General features: G+C 39.1%; 1 long non-coding RNA gene across 2 annotated transcripts; it reads left to right on the plus strand.

Annotated features, from left to right (window-relative positions):
- Positions 1 to 265: 265 nt before the first annotated feature.
- On the plus strand, positions 266 to 2,505 carry LOC132599704 (uncharacterized). 2 transcript variants are annotated; one of them, XR_009566953.1, is made up of 3 exons: positions 638 to 1,067; positions 1,412 to 1,487; positions 2,189 to 2,505. It is a non-coding gene; the product is annotated as an uncharacterized LOC132599704 (long non-coding RNA). The 2 variants fall into 2 exon arrangements; XR_009566952.1 differs by lacking the exons at positions 638 to 1,067; positions 1,412 to 1,487 and adding an exon at positions 266 to 623.
- The last annotated feature ends 6,669 nt before the right edge of the window (positions 2,506 to 9,174 follow it).

Consider the following 9,174-nt stretch of genomic DNA (forward strand, 5'->3'; position numbering starts at 1 on the left):
TAAAAGTGGTTCATGTTTAAATGAATTGGGATCAAGAAATTAATTATGTGTGTAATTGATTAAGTTGGGACATTATAGTGGAAGTAAATAAATTGGTTGGCAATTAGTAGATAAATTTAGGAGACATTTACACGTGCCAGCTAAATAATAGCTATGGATGACTATGTCTATTAAGTGGTCCAAATGAGGTCAGATTTGTCCATAAGAAGCTAGTAAAAAACTATTTAAAGAAAAGGGGCTAGTGATCTAACTAGTAGAGAAATAAGTGGACCACATGGAAGGATTTTAGGATGTCACGAGAATTATGGGCTGCTTATGTGGTGATTTTAAAGAGTGAATCAGCAAATCTATTAAATGGTCTTACCATTTGTTTTATGGGGAAAAGAAAAAGTATGGAAAATATTCCACTTCATCCGTTGGCAGCAACCATTCCTATAGGGATAATTCAAATTTGAAGATCAAATATGTTCAGCTACGTGTTACTTTAGATGATTCTTTTGTGAAAGTTCTCGGCAGCAAAAATGTAAGAAATCAAGAGTAGAAATTTATGTCTTCTTCCATTTATTGAGGATTGGAGTACTAGTCAAGACGAGTGCATTGTTGGTTTGAATTGGTGACCTGAGGTAGGTATATTATCCTTGTCTATGTTATTAAGTTGATTACCAAGAGTTTTGACGGATTAGAATGTTGGAAATGACGTTATAACTACGATATGTTTATTGAGTTGAAATTGTAATTGTAATAACCCATATTTTTTTTAGGCTTCGTTGGTAATTTAAATAAAAGAAGGAAATAAAAAAATATATATATATAGAAGAATTAAGTGGTACAAAATAAAAGAAAAGGAGGATTAAAGGGTCCTAAAAAAAGGGGAAAAGAGATGTGGGCCAAGCCCACAAAAAGAAGAAAAAGAAAATAAAGAGAAAAAGGAATAAAAGTCTGATGCATCAGACGTGAAAACAGAAAACAGAAACGATAGAAGCAGAAACAAGAAAAAAAAAACGCAGTAGAAGGAAGGGAAGAAAAAGAGGGGAGAAAAATAAGGATTTTCAACCCAAATCATCAAGGTAATGCCTCTGATCTTCTATCTAAGTTTATTACATAATTATGGGTGAATCTTTATGGTTAAAACATGGGGATATTTTGAGGAATTGAGAAAGTTTAGTTCTAGGGTTCTTCAACTAAAATCATTGATTTGAAAGGGCAAATAGCGTCGGATTTTAGACTTCTATATATCGTTGGAATCCTCTCGTTAAGGCCTTTCCGAAAACATAAGTCTTGTCGGATTTTGAACACATTGACCAGAGGGCGTTTTCGTCCTTTAAAATTTGACTTTAACCGTTTAAGCCTCTAAAATATAGAAGTGGTTTACCCTAAGGGTTTTGACCATTCTAAATCCGTTTTTGTGTAGTTTGAGGCAATCCGGAGACCCCAGAACGCAGTTTTGATTTTTTTTTTGGGAAGTGTGCTTGAATTGTGAATTTGAGGTAAGTGAGACTTTAAGCTTTGGGTACTTGCTTTTCAAAATTCGTTTTAAAAATATGTTTTGTCTGCCTGGTCCATGTGTTGGGGCAAGCGTGTGCTTGGCAGAATCGGTGGTTCTTAAGGCCAGCCGCATATACTTTATTTTCAAAGACTCTAAAACTCTATTTATAAGTTGTTTCGTAATGTGATACGGCTGTGAGCTATGATATTGGGACATTGTGTATGCTTCCCTTAGCATTGTGTATGCTTCTTGATTATATTGAGGCATTGTGTATGCTTCCCTAAGCATTGTGTATGCTTCTTGATGATATTGGGGCATTGTGTATGCTTCCCTTAGCATTGTGTATGCTTCTTGATGATATTGGGGCATTGTGTATGCTTCCCTTAGCATTGTGTATGCTTCCTGACATATTTGGCACATTGTGTATGTTGCCGTGGATTCATAGTGTTGACTAATTCTTTAACTGCCGGTTATGACGGTTCGTAGTGTAAATGGTGTGGAGATATATAATATATTTGATAAGCAGTGGTTTGGACCTTGGTTGCTATTATATAATGATATATTCGTGTGCATAATATTTTTGTGCTTGTTGTGTGTTTGTATTTTCTAACACTTGTTCCAGGGGTATTTGAAGTGGTGGGTCGAGGATCTTACTGGGTTATATTTATGTATAACTCACTCCTTGCCTGCATGTCCATGCAGACACTGTCGTTGAGAACGAGGCTGGTAATTGAAGACTTCGTGAGTGGATTCTGTTGCTGAGGTGAGCCACCGCATTGTTCGTGGAGGCAGCCATTTCAGCTTTATCTGGTTTATTTCTAGTTATTTCTTTTATTTTGGGTTTACATGCCCGACACTCAAACTCATGTAACTCTGTTAGATGCTCCATGGTCTTAGCGTGGGATGTGGGCTAGAGATTCTTTTTATCTTAGCGTTGGTTGATTTTCATAAATCGATTATGGATTTGGTTGGCGACTATTTCGCATTTTTATCATTAATAACGTTGTTGGACCTGCACTTATTTTCTTTTAGTGCTTTTGTAAATGATTAAGAGTATGATATTGTTATATCCCGTAATTTTAAACGTCGGATTATTTGTAAGCTGAGGTGGGGCCCACACGCTAAGATTTTTTTTGGAACATGTGACAAGTCATATGAATCACATATGTGAAGTTAAACACAACTCAAGAAGGACCCTTGGGCCAAATCAAAGTGGAAGTCCTCCAAACGAATATTTTTAAGAAAACGTTTTCGGGTGATCTGACTTTTAGGGGCAAAAACGGTTTTATAAGTTTGGAATTTGGAAACATACCAAGAAATAGAAGTTGTAGATAATTGAATAAGCTTTCCAACCATAGGTCATGGGTTCCCAGGTGACATCGGTACAAGGAGATATGGACGTTTTAAGGTCGAAAGGTCAGTGGGCTAGGCCCAACTCGGGATCAACCGAGTTGGCCCAAAAAAATCAAAAACAAAAAAACAAAATAAGGCCCAAATTTGTGAGGGATGGCCGGCCAACATGGCCCAAGCCCATGATTTTATTAATTATCCATGTGATAATTAATATAAAGGATCAATTAATGAGTCATATCTCATTTAGAAACTTCAAGAACACTTGAGAAAAAGGAAACAAGGAGAAATATCCAAGGCCATTTCGGCCAAGTGCAAAAATTGACAAAAAATTCTTCAAAAATTATTTTCTACCAATTAAAGGATTCCTAGCAAGGTGGAGTGGTCTTTGGAGCAAGAAAAAATCATATTCTAGCAAGTTGCAAGACTTAGCTAAGTGAAAGATCAAGGAAGAAGGTAAGAACTTATTCTTTACATGTTATGGATATTTTTGCATGTTGTAGTGTGCAAAAGTGAGTGAAATTCATGAATAGCAAGAATATAGTTGTGTGGCGGTGAGTTGTATATCACATGTATAGCCATGTATATTTGGTGAATCATGAATGCATGGTGAGCAAGTTTTATTTAGTATGTTGGTTGTTGTGTTGTGGATTTTATATTGCAAACAAAAGCCAAATGAGCTTAGTGAAGTATTAGTTGTTGGAGGCTTGTCTTGGAAGATTATGTAAATTGAATATTATGTTCTTACATGTATGGAAGATAATGATATTAGTATGGTGTTGTTGGAATATATATTATAAGGTTGTTATTGTTTTCATTGGAGTTGGAAGGTTTTGAAAGAAGTAGTAAATTGATTAAGTTGTTATAATGTATCTTCGATTGAATATGGAAATTGTTAGTGTGGTTGAGTTATGTTAATAGTTTGGCCGGGTTTGAATTCCGGGTTGTTGTTGATTGAAAACTTGCTAGGCAAATGTTGAGGATGGTGTATTTACAGAGGAAATGCTGCCGAAATTTCAGTAGCCAAGTGTTTCCTTAAGATTCTAACTCTAAGTACCCTAATGAAAGTTTGGGTAAATGTGACCAAATCGCAGATTTGGGCGGATTTGCAGCTTGAATTCGGAATAGCAAAAGAAGCGGAAAGAGGTATGTAAGGCTTCACCCTTCCTTCTATGGCATGTCTTAGCTGTAATAAGTTGGGTACGAGCCTCGGGGGCAACCCTATCCCCCGGAATCCGCACCTAAAGTTTCCTCTTTTTCCTTCAGTAGAATTGAACTAGAAAGTGTGCAAATGTTGAAAGGACCTCCTAAACCCCTAGAACTTGTATAAATGGGACCCGATTACCCTAATACCCTTACAAGTAACGCCATGACATGTAACTTATGTAAATAGTATACGCTACCTCATCCGGCCCGAGGTGGGCCCGTTACTCTCGAATTTTCCTTATAGTCTTGTTGGACTTACTAGAAGTTGAATCCAAGGGAATCCTTTGATCCCGATTTCGTTACCAAATGATAAGTACTATAACTACTCTAACGAGGAGACTTCAATGATGATAATGATAACAATGATGCTAGACGAGGGGATATGCCTATGATAAGTACTACCAGAACGATTCTATGACTAAGATTCCTAAGCTAAGTATTCTATGTGAATATGAAAGTGATAAACTAATTTTTGAATCTTATTTATATTCCTTAGCTATGACATTATTTTCTAAGGGTTTCAAAGCCTATGAACTGACATCTATGATGCCCCCGATTTCATTCTACGTTTACTTTAATATTATTCTCCGTTGATAGTCTCACCTTAAAATACTCGTCCCTTCAAGGCGAGACGAAGCGATCACGAGTATTCCATAGTGTAATCGGAGGTCACCGACCTTACGTCACTCCGATGGCTACATGAATTTTCTTTGGGCTCCCTTGCATGCTTATATGAATATGTATATAAAACAGGTATATGTATATAAGATATGAATATGTATATAAAACATGTATATGTATACAAGCTATGTATATGAATATAACGACATGTATATGTATATAAGATATGTATATGACCCTGGGATGGGTGAAAGGGATATATGGGGGAATGGGAAGGGAAACATGTTTCATTGCCACCTGATCAGCTGGCTTATCATCCCGGACGCGGGGTGCCCGGACGCGGGATATATGGGTGAGCCGGTGTATATCGGCGCTATGTGGGTGAGCCGACATTGCTCGGCGCTATGATATGACCTACCATGTCATGACCAGACATGCTATGATACGATATGCTATGACATGCTATGCTACGATATGATACGCTATGCTATGATAAGATATGCTATGGCAAGCTATGCTATGACATGATATGTTATGATATGACAAGCCATGCTATGATATGACAAGCTATGCTATGATATGATAAGCTATGCTATGATACGACAATCTATGCTATGACGTGATACACTATGACACGCTATGCTATGACATGGACATGATATAACACGATACGACATGCTGTAATACGATATGATATTACATGATACAATACGCTATAATAAGACATGATAGGACACGACCTAATATACCACGATAAGATATGGTAGGGCACGATAGAAAATGATACGGTAAGATACGACATAATATAAGTTCTATTTTCTACGTTCATGGAAGAGAATCATTTTTTTTAAGGAAAAGACAAACCATGCATGATAGCTGCCCAAAAAGGGGCCTCCTATGTACAGGTTACTTTCTTGTCTCATTATATGTCCTATGACTCCATGATATTATTAATCATACTCTATGTTACTGCTTGTATTATCTTCCATGCCTTACATACTCGGTACACTATTCGTACTGACGTCCCTTCTTGTGGACGCTGCGTTTCATGCCGCGCAGGTCAGCAGACAGGTGAATTTGATCCTTAGAAGCTCTACCAGCCGCCCTTGACAGCGCTCCAGTTGTTCCGGAGCCTCACTTCCGCGGTACTATTTTGTGTATGTATATTCGGGCACAGCAGTACTCGGCCATTTCTATGTATAAGTGTACTATGTCTAGAGGCTCGTAGACGGATATGCCCAGTCAGTCAAGTACAGTTAGATATATGGTGTGTTGGCATTTTAATGTTGTTGTATAAAGTGATAACGAAGTTTACTAGTTTATGTTCATAATGACGCTGCTAATGTTAATGTTCAAAAAACATATATGGCATTGTTCATACGGCTTGCTAAGAGGTGAAGGCAAAATGATAGATAAGGGGTGCTCGGTACAAGTATCGGGTACTCGTCACGGCCCCTAATCGGGTCGTGACAGAAGTGGTATCAGAGCAATTCGGTCCTAGGGGTTTGTCTACGAGCCGTGTCCAGTAGAGTCTTGTTTATGGGTGTGTAGCGCGCCACACTTATAAACAGGAGGCTACAGGGCATTTAGGAAATATGACCTTCCTTGTATTCTAAGATCGTGCGATAGAGCTATGCTACCAGGCTTCCACATTCCTTTCCTAATCCTATGCTATGGTTTCAGTACTGTCGATGAAGAGATCAGCTTCAGATGATGGGGGCACCAGTAAGGCCCCTAGAGTATCTCCAAAGCCGAGTAGGGGGAGCCTCGGCTATTCGATTGAGTCAGACCCGTCAGAGGACCCAGCCACAACTCCTCCGGATTTCCTGACTCCCAGAGCGGAGGATCCCGCGGAGGACAGCTATGATACGGATCCGTCAGAGGACCCAGCGACAATTCCTCCAGAGATTCTGACCCCTAGAGCAGGGGAATCCACAGACAGTGGCTATGATAGAGATCCCTCAGAGGATTCGACGATGACTCCCCCAGAGCTTCTTACCTCCAGGGAGGAGGATAGTTATGGCATAGACCCGTCAGAGCACTCTTCTGGGATGACGGATGAGCAGGCTTCCGGGGGTACGCCAGTTACTCCCGTGATGGAGGACCGTGCCAGTCCGGCCACCTCGGAGAGTGCTACGGATTTCTCCTGTCCCTTGTTCCGGCCATCAGAGAACCAGGAATCACCGCTATTCTCTTCGGATTCGGACGCGAGAAATGACGAGGGTCGGGCGAGCGATGAGCAGACAGACGAGAATGAAGAACATACTTCACATGGTAGTTCCCCGGGCCAGGCTCGAGATTGATCGACTACAGGTATATGAGATTTTCTTTAATACTTTCTATGTATACGTAACCTCTGCAGGAATACTAATTAATAACGACAGGTAGAAATTCAAAAAGGGGTCAAAGATTTAACGGTTATAAGTAATGGCGACTGAGATGTCCCCGCCACCAGTGTGAATTTAGAAACCCCGGTAAAAGATAGTTATATGTATGGATAGGAGTAAATAGCGAAGATTTAAGCAGAGGCAATATGGTAGTTGTATGGTTAGGAAAGTGAAGATAAGAGCGGGACCCGCCGTGAGGACGTTTTGGGAGCTGTTGGAACCCCGACTTACTTTAAATAATGTGACAAAGGCCGTATGGGGCAGTCGGTAAAATTACACCAGCGTTCACGTATTAAAATGCACCAGAGTTTCAAGGTTAAGCGTGCTAGGGTGAGAGCAATCTTAGGATGGGTGACCCCCTGGGAAATATGCTGAAAATTTCATAAATGTGGGAACAAGAGACGAATGTGAAATTAGGTAGCCTAAAGTTAGAGTGTGTGAAGTGGTTAGAAACCCTATAGAAGTCGGGTAGGTTGAGACGGAACAATAATAGGAAGGAATTGAAGAGGAGACGAAGAAGAAATAGCCCATCTATTTCTTATACCTACAGGTACTCAAAGTTCCTCATTTGGCTATACTGGTGGGTGGAAGAATTATATGTGGTAACCATAAAAGGAACTCCCCCAAAAATGCTCATAAGTCCCGATAAGGCTAGTTTAACATTCGTGGACGAATGTTCTAAAGGGGGGGAGGATGTTATATCCCGTAATTTTAAACGTCGGATTATTTGTAAGCTGAGGTGGGGCCCACATGCTAAGTTTTTTTTTGGAACATGTGACAAGTCATATGAATCACATATGTGAAGTTAAACACAACTCAAGAAGGACCCTTGGGCCAAATCAAAGTGGAAGTCCTCCAAACGAATATTTTTAAGAAAACGTTTTCGGGTGATCTGACTTTTAGGGGAACAACCGGTATTATAAGTTTGGAATTTGGAAAAATACCAAGAAATAGAAGTTGTAGATAATTGAATTAGCTTTCCAACCATAGGTCGTGGGTTCCCAGGTGACATCGGTACAAGGAGATATGGACGTTTTAAGGTCGAAAGGTCAGTGGGCTAGGCCCAACTCGGGATCAACCGAGTTGGCCCAAAAAAATCAAAAAAAAAAAAAATAAGGCCCAAATTTGTGAAGGATGGCCGGCCAACATGGCCCAAACCCATGATTTTATTAATTATCCATGTGATAATTAATATAAAGGATCAATTAATGAGTCATATCTCATTTAGAAACTTCAAGAACACTTGAGAAAAAGGAAACAAGGAGAAATTGTTATATCCCGTGTCTTCACACCTTTGGAAAATTGGAAATAATCTTGACTTGTATGAAATAAAGTCATAATTGATTTTATGTAACACATGAGTTGTTTATGAACGAATATTTTGTGGAAGTGTGGGATGAGGCTAAGGGAAAAATTGGAGTTTCGGAAATTAGTTCCGGGAATTACAAAATAAAATTCGTAACAAATTGGGCTCAAAAAAATTTAATGAATTGAGGCCCAAACCATGGACCATGGCCGGCCACCTTGGCCTTGGCCCAAGTCCATTTACATGGTCATGTGCTTGACCATGTGACTATTAATTATAATAAGACCAAGTCTTCATAGTATATCCATTAGAGAGCAAGAAAACCAAAGAAAACAAATAAGAGCAAGAAGATAGAAGGGTTTCGGGTTTTCTTGGAGAAAAATCACCCCCAAGAATATTGCTCCAAAAATTATTCTTTTGTGGTTTTCCTACTAAATTGGGTATTCTCTACAACTTGGTGTAGTTGGGTTGGAGAGAGAAGCACTTATTTCATCAAAGTGATCACAAGTTCAAGTAAAGAAGACTAGAGGAAAAGGTAAGAATTTATCCTTTATTCTTGTGTTATGGAGTTTTGTTTCGGTTGTAGTAGGTAGAAATGTGTTGATTGTATGGAGAAATGGAAGTTTGCAAAGTGGGTGTGTGGTATATAGGTGTAGCCGTGTGTATGTATATGTTGTATAGCCATAATGTGTTGAATTCATGTTATATTCTAGTTGTAGTTGTGATTCTTGCAATGTAAATGAAAGTGAAACGATATGAGTTTGTATTGAAATGGAACGTAGAAACTTACGTCGCTTTAGTATGATTTTCCGACATTA

Source organism: Lycium barbarum, chromosome 6 (genome assembly GCF_019175385.1).
Source record: "Lycium barbarum isolate Lr01 chromosome 6, ASM1917538v2, whole genome shotgun sequence".
Lineage (NCBI taxonomy): Eukaryota > Viridiplantae > Streptophyta > Magnoliopsida > Solanales > Solanaceae > Lycium > Lycium barbarum.